The sequence below is a fragment of the Schistocerca americana genome, chromosome 1, assembly GCF_021461395.2.
Source record: "Schistocerca americana isolate TAMUIC-IGC-003095 chromosome 1, iqSchAmer2.1, whole genome shotgun sequence".
In the NCBI taxonomy this organism is placed as follows: Eukaryota; Metazoa; Arthropoda; class Insecta; order Orthoptera; family Acrididae; genus Schistocerca; species Schistocerca americana.
The window spans coordinates 925040118-925052583 of record NC_060119.1 but is presented as its reverse complement, the minus strand read 5'-3'; the positions used below and the strand labels follow the sequence as shown (position 1 = coordinate 925052583).

Here is a 12466-nt window from a genome sequence, read left to right as displayed (position 1 = left end):
CCAGCAGAAGTCGCTCGCTAAGCTAAATACAGAAAAAATGAGATTGCGCACACTTAATTTGTGCTGTATCTTTGGTTACTAGTTTTGCCAGTGAAATTTTACGTTACTTTAAGTGAGCAAAGTTAATACTCAAAATTGCAATTTCTTGAAGCCTCTGTTATGCAGTACAAGAATGAACAATTATTGAGGCAGAAAATTTTGACTGAAACTGGTCATTAGGAAATGCACTCTTTCATGACTCAAGTTGTTCTGCTTCCTGTCTGCTAACATCGTGACAGAGACTCTCCACACACAAAGATAAACAATGGCAAAGCTACAGCCATTTCGTCGTTCTGGCAATACCGGCCATGACCTTCTCCTTCTGTGCGGATGCGCACATATTCCCCGAACTCTTATGGGACTTCGTAAGAATGTTTTCCACGAGTAATGAGTGTGTTGGGGTGGGAAACTACCAATGCAGTGTGTGGACATACAAGGTGAGAATGTGGGTCTCGCGGGAGGCGTGCGCGAAATAGTCTCTGCAGTAGCGCTGTTCTCTGTGCTCTCGGTGGCTCAGATGGGTAGAGCGTCTGCCATATAAGCAGGAGATCCCGGGTTCGAGTCCCGGTCGGGGCACACATTTTCACCTGTCCCCGTTGATACATATATATCAACACCCGTCAACAGCTGAGGTTATTAATATCATTCTAATTTCGTTCTAGACAGCTCCAGGTCATCAAGTATATAAGCATATAATTTGAGTCCTCTTCCTAACCACATGCACACCTGCCACTGTGTTCTACAGCCAGGTCACGGATTTCTTTTTCAGGCCGTGACCTCACAGCAGACATGTTAGGGAATACAGTGGAATCAACCTCCCACGTCAGCCTGTTTGCCACAGACCCACTCCTGGCACCCAGCTAAAAGTTTCCCTGCAATTAATTGACTGATTCCACCTTTCCTGCCACTCTTCCTACAACGTTTAGTTTATTTGTTTGCAGGCGATACTGTAGGGTTTTGTCTCATGACAGCTTTTGGAACCTGGAATTCAGTAACCGAGCCAGCCATTCCATGTTTGGTGTGATATAGCAAGGCTGCTTTGACTATCAAAAATGGTTCAAATGGCTCTAAGCACTATGGGAGTTAACGCCTGAGGTCATCAGTTCGTTAGACTTAGAACTACTTAAACCTAACTAACCTAAGGACATCACACACATCCATGCCCGAGGCAGGATTGGAACCTCCGGCCGTAGCAGCAGCGCGGTTCCGAACTGAAGCGCCTAGAACCACTCGGCCACAACGGCCGGCGCTTTGCTATCTTCAGGTCAAGTGACATGCACCGTGCTAATACCTACAGAGCATTGACTGACACAGTTCGACAGGCTCTTGTCATTTGTAAAAGAAATGGCCTTTGGATTAAGTCCAGTATCCTTCTTACGTATCGTGCTTTGTCTGATCCGCCCATGCTGCAGCACTGTGCCTGTAAACAGAGAGACATAGACCCTGATATATTAGTTTTAGGGATTTCTTTTGCAGACCCCACTCTGTTCTGTTAACCCTCAGGGGGGAACCTCAGATTGCACTTAGCTTTCTCTGGACATTTCTCACATGAGGTGTGAAGCGGCTTCTCTCATCGAGTGTTACTGTAAGGTACGAGAATTCTGAAAGAAAATTTATATTCCCACCCTCAAATGGTATGGTTGGAAGTCTGTGTCTGTCAAAAGTGCCTTTGATGGTGGTGATGGTAACTTTCTTGTGATTGGATATTCCTAGTTTCTTCTGTTTCGCCAACCTTATGACCTCTCTTAGCGCCGTTCTAGCTCGGTCGTCTATTTGTTTCCTACTCTTTCCATTAATTATAATTGCCAGGTCATCCGCATAGGCGACTTTTGTCCATTGCTCGCTGTCTCTCTCGATTAATATCTCGTCGAAAACGAAATTCCAGAGGAATGGGCATTGTTAACTGCCTTTGGTGACACATTTGTCCATGATGCCAGCCCTGTTGCTTACCATAGCGTTTCGGTCCTTGAAATAATATAGCATCAAGTCGTACAGGTACGTGGGCATTGGAGTTGTTTTATATGCCTCACAATCCTAGGCCATCATAGGTTATCAAACGCGCCTGCTGTATCTGCAAATACTACAACCATATACTTTCCCTCACATTGTACATGGCTCAGTACTTATCTAATGGCCACTCAGTTGATGCATCTTTCCTAAGACCGAACTTATTTGGGCCTTGTGATCTGATTCCTCATACCGTTTTTCAAGAAGGTTTATAACGAGCCGTTCTAGGTCTTTTCTTGGGATGGGTAGGATTTAGACTCTTGTCCCTTGGTTTGTCCTCCGATTTCAATAGTATCCAAACATTTCCTTTCTTCCATCTATCTGGGACTCTCCTTTCCGGCAGGCAGGTGTTATATATTTCTGAGAGGAGATGAGGATTGGTGTGCGGTCCTTTCTTCTTGTTAGTGTTTTCCATATATTCCTTGCCTCGCCGATTCTGCGGAGAAACTCTTCATTCCTTATCTTCTCAGTCCACGTTCTTTTCAACATTCTTCTGTAGCACCACATTGCAGATGCTTCTATTTTCTTCTACTACGGTTTCCCACGGTCCGTTAACTTTCTCGCTATTCTCATTTCTGCTACCTCTCATTACTTTCGTCTTTCTTCGATTTGCACCCAATCCATATTGCGTTCTCATTAGACTGTTCATTTCATTCAGCAGATCCTGTAATTATTCTTCACCTTCAGTGAGGATAGCAATGTCAACAACGAATCCTATCATGGATTTCCTTTCACCTTGAATTTTAACTCCACTCTTGAACCTGTCCTTTATTTCCGTCATTGCTTCTTCGATGTATAGACTGAAAAGCAGGGGCGAAAGACTACATGCCTGTCTTACACCATTTCTAATCCTAGCAATCCGTTTTTACTCTTCCACTCTTATTGTTACCTCTTGCATCTTGTACAGATTGCGTACTATCTGACTTTCTTTATAGCTTTTCCCTTTCGCCTTGAATTTTAACTCCACTCTAGAACCTTTATTTTGTTTCCGTCATTGCTTCTTCGATGTACATGTTGAACAGTAAGGGCGAAAGACTACGCCCCTGTCTTATATCCTTTCTCCCCCTGACACATCGTTCTTGCTATTCCACTCTTACTGTTACTTCTTGCTTCGTGTAGAGATTGCGTACTATTAGTCTTTCTCTATAGCTTATCCGTATTTTTCTCAGAATTTCGAACATCTTGCACCATTTTACACTGTCGAAAGCTTTCCCCTGGTCGACAAATCGTATGAACGCGTCTAGATTTTCCTTTAGTCTTGCGTCCATATTCCATTATCAACTGCAACGTCAGATCTGACTCTCTCGTGCTTTACTTTTCCAGAGCCAAGCTGATCGTCATCTAATTCATCCATAATTTTATTTTCTGTTCTTTTGTATATTAATCTTGTCAGCAACTTGGAGGCATGAACTGTTAATCTTATTCTGCGATACTTCTCCCACCTGTCGGCTCTTGCTATGCTGGGAATTGTGTAGATGACGTTTTTCCGAAAGTTTGATGATATATCGCCACGCTCAAACATACTACGTACTAAAATAAACAGTTGTTTTGTTTCCACTTCCCCCAATGATTTTAGAAATTCAGATGGAATGTTATTTATTCTTTCTGCCTTATTCGATCTTAATTCTTCGAAAGCTCCTTCAAATTCCGATTCTAATACTGCTCCCATCTCTTTTCCCTATCGACTCATACTTTTTCTTCAGTCGCATTATTGAACAATTCCTCCCATCATAGAGGCCTTTCGTGTACTTTTTCCACCCATATGTTCTTTCCTCTGTATTTAACAGAGCATTTACCAATGCACTCTTAAATTTACAGCTTTTGTTTTTAATTTCACCAAATACTATTTTGACTGCTCTATATACTGACTTAGTCCTTCCGAAAATCGTTTCTTTTTCTGTGTCTTTCTTCAGTCCGGAACCGCGCTGCTGCTACGGTCGCAGGGTCGAATCCTGTCTTGGGTATGGATGTGTATGATGTCGTTAAGTTAGTTAGGTTTAAGCAGTTCTAAGTCTAGGGGACTGATAACCTCAGATCTTAAGTCCCATAGTGCTTAGAGCCATTTTTTCTCCCAGCCATATTGCTTTAGCTTCCTTGCTCTTTCTGCTTACCTGATTCCTAAGTGACATGTATTTCTGTATTCCTGAATTTCAATGAACATATTTGTGGTTCCCTCTTTCGTCGGTCAAATGGAGTATTTCTTCCGTTACCCATCTCATTAAAGGAGTGTTATACTAATGTCCTGGCAAGAATGTTTTCCAGATCTCTCACGCAATAAAAATATATGGTCATTGGTTGCACAGAGAATGGACCACCAACTGCCAACTACTGTAACTTCTTAATTCCGGCATAAATTTGAAGTAGCACCTGTAGTACCTGTCTGTCATCCACCTCCGTTCGATTCCATGCCCAGCGGTGTCAGAGCCAATATTGTTGTCAGAGGTGCAACTCTATGAATTGTATTGAAACATCCCCCTTACTAATCGCCCTATCCTGCTTGCGATATGATATATGACCGTGGATCGCTTGCATGCCTAATGGATTTTTACTAGTTGGATAAGGCTACCTTTCCCGAAGAAATAATACCTAGAAGTAGGAGGAAAGTGTAAAACAGACCCCTCTGATGGAAAAGCCTACTAAAAATAAAAAGTAATTAAACTCTATGAATTGTATTGAAACATCCCCCTTACTAATCGCCCTATCCTGCTTGCGATATGATATATGACCGTGGATCGCTTGCATGCCTAATGGATTTTTACTAGTTGGATAAGGCTACCTTTCCCGAAGAAATAATACCTAGAAGTAGGAGGAAAGTGTAAAACAGACCCCTCTGATGGAAAAGCCTACTAAAAATAAAAAGTAATTAAAATGAACAGGGTTATAATTTGGAAAAATGAAACTTTTATTGTGCATTCACTCACGAACATCACTGGACAGAAAGGGGGTACCACTGGCCATGAATCCAAAAGTTACACTAATGAACGAAAAGGAAATAATTAACAGTCACCAGCCCACTAGAGTAACTTACATCCACAATCCCGTACAGGATGATGGGAAAGAAGAACATGTAGCCGCGCGGGATTAGCCGAGCGCTCTAGGGCGCTGCGGTAATGGACTGTGCGGCTGGTCTCGGCGGAGGTTCGAGTCCTCCCTCGGGCAAGGGAGTGTGTGTTTGTCCTTCGGTTAATTTAGGTTAAGTGGCGTGTAAGCTTAGGGACTGATGACCTTAGGAGTTAAGTCCCATAAAGATTTTAAAAAAGCCATGTATTATTAAACACTGACGTGGCAACTGAAGGGTTTCACATCAGTGTTTAATAATTCTAATTTTACGTGAGTACGTAATAATAAAGAATACTGAGAAGTAAGTCTTACATTATGTTTGCCATTAAATTCTGAAAGAAAAAATCGAGTAATGATTTGAAAATATGCAGTTAGACTGTTTGTTAGTATTGAACTTCGTTGCGTGAACAATGACTTTCAGTGACTTCAACGTAACGTCATCAAAGAAATTTAGAAAGCAAGCACTTTTGTTTTGCAGTTTCCTGTTTTGCAAATTGGATTTCAAATTATTGTCTGAACAACTGAGCCTTTTTTACTGACTTGAACAGAAATTAATAATAAAATACGTACCAAAACAAACCGCCATGTGCTCCAAACTATATGTAAAATAAATAAAACATCAGTACTCTTAATTTGTGCATTTTTTTAGATTTGGATTTTTTCCAGTGATTGATTCTCAAACTTGAAAAATAAAATTGCGTTACTTTACGCATATACTGAAGCCTCTGTTGTACAACAGTTAATTGAAAGTAGACTGAGACTAAAATTCTTAAAAGCGAAAGTACTCATTAATAAACCGGCTGTAACTATTGAATTTGTTTCTTATGGTTCAAATGGCTCTGAGCACTAAGCGACTTAACTTCTGAGGTCATCAGTCGCCTAGAACTTAGAAATGCTTAAACCTAACTAACCTAAGGACATCACACACATCCATGCCCGAGGCAGGATTCGAACCTGCGACCGTAGCGTTCACGTAGTTCCAAACTGAAGCGCCTAGAACCGCACGGCCACACCGAACGGTTTGTTTCTTATGACACTCGGTTAGCATATAAGGAAAAAAAGGAACAAGGACCCTGGACAATGAGGACACAATCGCTCTGAGTTTAACTGATTATTATTTAAATAAATTTTATCAATCAGATCACATTCAGTTGTGCTGCTGGGTTAGCTGTTAATACTTTCTACCAATGAACAGTATTACTTCAGTGCTATGCATATGACAAAACTCGGAGCCGACGATGAATCTGTGTGGCTGGAACTGGAGCTGTTGTTGAAGACGGTTGCATCTTGTGGAGCACGGCTAATTACAGGAATGGGCAATCGTAATTAATACAGCCCCTTCCGCACGTCCACTGTCCTTACTCCTGCTACTAGTCATCTGGCCGGCGTGCGTACATGATGCCGCCAAAATGTTACTCTCTACTGCGAGAGCGTTAACACCACACTTCCACACACTACAAGCGCACTCCGCGCAACAATCCCCTTCCCAAAGATTTTACAACGCACAAGCACTGCTATTATCGTTGCTAGTCGATGCAAATTGTAAGTAGGCTGTTCAGGTTTTTATGTTGGTAACGTCACCTAGCGCTCTGTATGAAAATCACTGGTTGTGCTGTGTGCAGTCTGTGGCTGGTTGGCATTGTTGTAAAATTCGATATTGTAGTGTTGGGCAGTTGCATGAGAACAGCGCGTAGCGTTGCGCATTTGGAGGAGAGCCGCCAGCAGTGGTGGATGTGTGGAGTGAGATGGCGGAGTTTTGAGAGCGGATGGTCTGGAAGTGTGTCCGTTTGTTCTTTATCAAAATCTTTCGTTTGCTAACTACGCCTATCAGTAGTTAGTGCCTTCAGTAGTTAGAATCTTTTATTCAGCTGGCAGTATTGGCGCACGCTGTATTGCAATAGTTCGAGTAACGAAGATTTTTTTCACGTACGTGATTCATGGAAGGTATAGGTTATTGTTAGTCAGGCCCATTCTTTTGTAGGGATTTTTCAAAATCAGATTGCGTTGCGCTAAAAATATTGTGTGTCAGTTTAGTGTTGATCAGAATAAGTAAAGAGAGTAATGTCTGAGTACGTTCCGTTTTGCTCAGCTGTTTGAAAATCAAATAACTTAGAGGTTTATCAGCACAGTAATTCGTAAATTTTTCTAAGGGGACGTTTCAAAATAACAATTCCTTTGGCTTTTTCCCAGAGCTTGTAAGTTTCACAGTAAGACACATTATAAATACAACGAAATGTCAACAGATTTCTACCTAAAATTACAAATGCACTGAAGCAATGCTGCAGTGCTGGTACCTCTTCCCTTCAGATCACAAAAGTAAAGTGCTTTCGCGCTTGACTAGCACGTGGATGGGTGACCGCCCAGATCTGCCGAGTGCTGTTGACAAGCGCGGGGTGCACTCAGCCCTTGTGAAGCCAACTGAGGAGCTGCTTGATTCATAACTGGCAGCTCAGACCACGAAAGATGAAAACAGCGTGGAGAGATGTGTGCTGATCACATGTCCCTTCATATCCGTATACAATGACGCTTATCGGCTGAGGATGACACGGCGGTCGGTCGGTACCGTCAAGTCTTCCGAGGGCTGTTTGGACGGAGCCTGAGAGATATATATCCTAATAACCTATAATTTTAATCATGTGTTTCTTCTACTGTAGTGTGTATGCACTGTAATTACAACTTCTGATTTGCTAGCCGTCCTAGTATTGCCACCACAGAGTGTAGAATACGGACTGTTGGACGATCTGCGCACGGAAGATCCAAGTCACCACATGGTGTAACCTCACGTGGCCATCTAGAATTATCTGGACGTGTCCTCCACTTGTTTCCGCGATGAACACAGCGTGCGCGGAGCTGCGCGCAACCTTGCCAGGTCGTACGCGGTAAACAACAAAGGCCTGGCTGGCTGCGGCTCGTCCGTAAACAGCGCGAGCATCGCGACGGCCTCAGACAAGGAGGCAGGCAGACACGGGAGCGGCCGCGGCTTGCGCAAGGCTTTCCTCGAGGGGTGACTCACTGGACCATCGGATAGCAAAAACCATGCGCCGAGGCACTCAGGGCCTCATCACCAGCACTCATCTGGGGCGAGCGGCAGGCTCTTTCCTTGCATAATTAAGAGGGAAACATTAGCAGAAGAATTTGGTTTAGTCATCACAAAATGTGCGAAGTGTAGTCGTAACCTTTAATAATCTAACACGGTGGTGGTGTCCATCTTTCTCTAGGCATACATATGGAAACTACATCTTCATCTACATTTATACTCCGCAAGCCACCCAACGGTGTGTAGCGGAGGGCACTTCACGTGCCACTGTCATTACCTCCCTTTCCTGTTCCAGTCGCGTGTGGATCGCGGGAAGAACGACTGCCGGAAAGCCTCCGTGCGCGCTCGAATCTCTCTAATTTTACATTCGTTATCTCCTCGGGAGGTATAAGTAGGGGGAAGCAATATATTTGGTACCTCAACCAGAAACACACTCTCTCGAAACCTGGACAGCAAGCTACACAGCGATGCAGAGTGCCTCTCTTAAGGAGTCTGCCACTTGAGTTTGCTAAACATCACTGTAACTCTATCACGCTTACCAAATAACCCTGTGACGAAACGCGCCGCTCGTCTTTGGATCTTCTGTCAACCCCGACCTGGTACGAATCCCACACTGATTAGCAATACTCAGGTATAGGTCGAACGAGTTTTTTGTAAGCCACCTCCTTTGTTGATGGACTACATTTTCTAAGGACTCTCCCAATGAATCTCAACCTGGCACCCGCCTTACCAGCAATTGATTTTATATGATCGTTCCACTTCAAATCGTTCCGTACGCATCCTGCCAGATATTTTACAGAAGTAACTGCTACCAGTGTTTGTTCCGCTATCATATAATTTTTCCCAACGTTTGCTAACTTGGTGAAGACCGCGGTTGTACAAGGTTTTCATCTTGACTGTTTAGGAAACACTCTGCCTCGAAAGTCATGTCGTCGTCATCCCATCTCTGTGTTCCAGTGCTAGAATACAGGGGGTGAGGCAAAAACTTGGTACCCCAGAGAGGCAGCATGCGTGACTGTGTCCTATGCAGAATGAGCTAGGGAGTCGTCGTTGAGCAAAAACATGCCTTTACATAGCTTCCCGAAACGTATCGCATTGACAGCATTCGATAACTCGACAGGAAATTCCCGTAGTATGCTGTCCTGACGGAGTTCCCCTTGAGGCAGTGCTTCCCTACCCGGGGGTGACTACTCCGTGAGCGTAAAACGAAATGTTCTGAAGCGTAGAAACCAAAGGGGTTCGCTTGTGTTTCAGTCACCGAACTGAGTTAGATTCAGAATTTTCTTACCATTATCACAGTTTTGTAAAAGTGTGATACTGGTTATGTAAATTACAATGAGAACATTATTTCTTAGTTACTCGCATTAAAGCGTGACACAATGCAGTGGAGGTTTCTGCTTGTGAAACAAATGTTTGAACAACTGTCTCACTTACGACACACATACGGCGTGTATTGTTCCATGCGTCTTCGACGACGAAAGTGAGACAATCACGTAACAAATGTTGTTCGCTAATTGTCTTTTCCAAGTTATAGATAGTTCCTGCAATGGACCAGATATTGCTTCATTAATCACTTCGAAATAAATTAATGAACTATGTGACAATACCACTCAACATTAACTACGTAAGGATTACCATACTGCGGTACACGATATTATTGTTATTGTAATTATTGTTATTAATGGCAGTGGTTAGACACAAAACACTGGTAGCCTGAAGTCTATCAATTTCTATCAGTTCACGAAACAAGGAATCCAGCAATCAAATGATTTACAAACGTTGAGTGTAATGCACGTATTCTAACTTGGTTGTTCTTAAAGCAGGGTGCAGGGTGCATGGGAGACAACTATCACTGGGTACAGGACAGTCGAAGGCGAAACTGAAACGTCTTTTGTAACAAGTGTGAAGCCTCACTGTGGATAGTTGCCGGCCGGGGTAGCCGAGCGGTTCTAGGCGCTTTAGTCTGGAACCGCGCGACCGCTATGGTCGCAGGTTCGAATCCTGTCTCGGGCATGGATGTGTGTGATGTCCTTGGGTTAGTTAAGTTTAAGTAGTTCTAAGTTCTAGGGGACTGATGACCTCAGATGTTAAGTCCCATAGTGCTCAGTAGTTATTTGAACCATTTTTGTGGATAGTTAGCTTTCTTTACTGAGGTGGAGCTGTAGGTGGCATTCACGATGCATAGCGAATTGCTTCATCATTCTCTCTCTTTCTCCCTCCCTCTCTCTCTCTCCTCTCTCTCTCTCTCTCTCTCTCTCTCTCTCTCTCTCTCTCTCACACACACACACACACACACACGCACACACACAACTGAACACAGAACAAGGAAAGGAAATGTGGCATTCACAGTCTATAGAATCAAAACTAAATCTTTGGCTATAAAAGCAAAGAAAACCAAAGCATGGAATTGAATAGATTTGCACCGTGATTTATGATGTGCAATAAATGAAAGCCATAAGAATAAACATAAAAAGGGTTATTGGAAATAGCATTTCCAATTTTCTCACTGACTCATTACTTCCTGTTTTAATAACAGACCTACAACAGCAAAATGTCGTTTACACTAAGGTGACAAATGTCATAGGATACCTTGTAATATCGTGTCGTACCTCCTTTCGCCCGGTGTAGTGTGTAGTGCAGGAACTCGACGTGTCAGGGACTCAACTAGTCGTTGGAACTCTGCCATAGAAATACTGACCCATGCTGCCTCTATAGTAGTCCGTAATTACGAAAGTGTTGCCGGTGAGCAATTTGGAGCACGAACTGACCTCTCAATTACGCCCCAGGAACATTTGGTGGGATTCATGTCAGGCTACCTGGATGGCCACGTTATTCGCTAGAATTGTCCAGAATGTTCTTCAAACCGGTTGCGAACAATTATGGTCCGGTGACATGGCGTATTGTCAGCCATAAAACTTCCGTCTTTGGTTGGGAGCAACAAATCTGCAGATGGTCGATGATCGGTTCAATTGGACCAAAGGACCCAGTCCATTCCATGAAACCACAGCCCACACTGTAATGGAGCCAACACCAACTTGCGCAGTGCCTTGCTGGCAACTTGTGGCCGTGGCTTCGTGGGATCTGAGCCACACTGGAACCCGACCAACAGCTTTCACCACTTAAAATCGTAACTCATCCCACAATGATTTAGGTTTTCCGTGATTTCCCTAAATCGCTCCAGGCAAATGCCAGGATGGTTCCTCTGAAAGGGCACAGCCAACTTCCTTTCCTGATCCGACGAGGCCGATGACCTCGCAGTTTGGTCTCTTCCCACAAACAACCCAACCCAACCTACAAGGTCACAGTTTTACAGTCGTCTATGGTCCAACTAGCATTAACACGAGCCCAGGAAACGTGCTGAAGCGATGTCGCTGTTAGCAAAGGCACTCGCGTCAGTCGTCTGCTGCCATAGCCCATTAACACCAAATTTCGCCGCACCGTCCTAAATGTTACGTTCGTCGTACGTTTCACACTGATGTCTGTGGTTACTTCACGCTGTGTTCCTTGTCTGTTAGTACTGAGAACTCTACGCAAACGCCGCTGCTCTCGGTCGTTAAGTGAAGGCCGCCGGCCACTGCGTCGTCCGTGGTGAGAGGCAATGCCTGAAATTTGGTATTCTCGGCACACGCTTTCCACTGTGGACTTCGGACTACTGGATTCCCATACGATTTCCGAAATGGAATGCCTCCTACCTCTAGCTCCAACTACCCTTCCGCGTTCAAAGTCTCTTTATTCTCGTCGTGTGGCAATAATAGCGACGGCAACGTTTTCACATGAATTACCTGAGCACAAATGACAGCTTCGCCAAGGCACTGCTCTTCTATACCTTGTGTAGGCGATAGTAACGCCATCTGTATACGCACGTATCGCTGTCCCATGACTTTTGTCAACTCGCTATATATTTCATTATTTTAAAAGCAAAAGTCTTCATAAAGATTTCTTTTTCATACTGAAGATTAATTACTCCAATGTTGTTGTTGATGAGGGGCGTGGTGATTAATATTTGATTGCGCTCAGGGGTAATGGACTAAAGAATGTTGGGAACAAACGCGTTAGGTTCATAATCTTTTAGCGCCACGCTATGGCAGTCGCAAAAAGTGAGCGTCATCTGGCCTTGAAGATTTTTGAGTCTTCGCTTTTAGGAAGATGCTGAAGGCACATTACTGCACTGCTTCCCTCGGTTCTCTGTCTCGGCGACATAGTGATACACCCGGCACCCGTCCATGGCGATTAGATGACTAAAGATGTCAACGGGACTTGCGTGATACAGTTGCAAGATTTCCACGGCTGCCTATATTCGGCAGGTTTTTTGAGCAGTTGCGG

The 12466-nt window shown here is 43.8% G+C and overlaps 1 non-coding gene across 1 annotated transcript; it reads left to right on the top strand.

Annotated features, from left to right (window-relative positions):
• Positions 1-540: 540 nt before the first annotated feature.
• On the top strand, positions 541-615 carry Trnai-uau. Its single transcript has one exon. It is a non-coding gene; the product is annotated as a tRNA-Ile (tRNA).
• Positions 616-12466: the final 11851 nt, after the last annotated feature.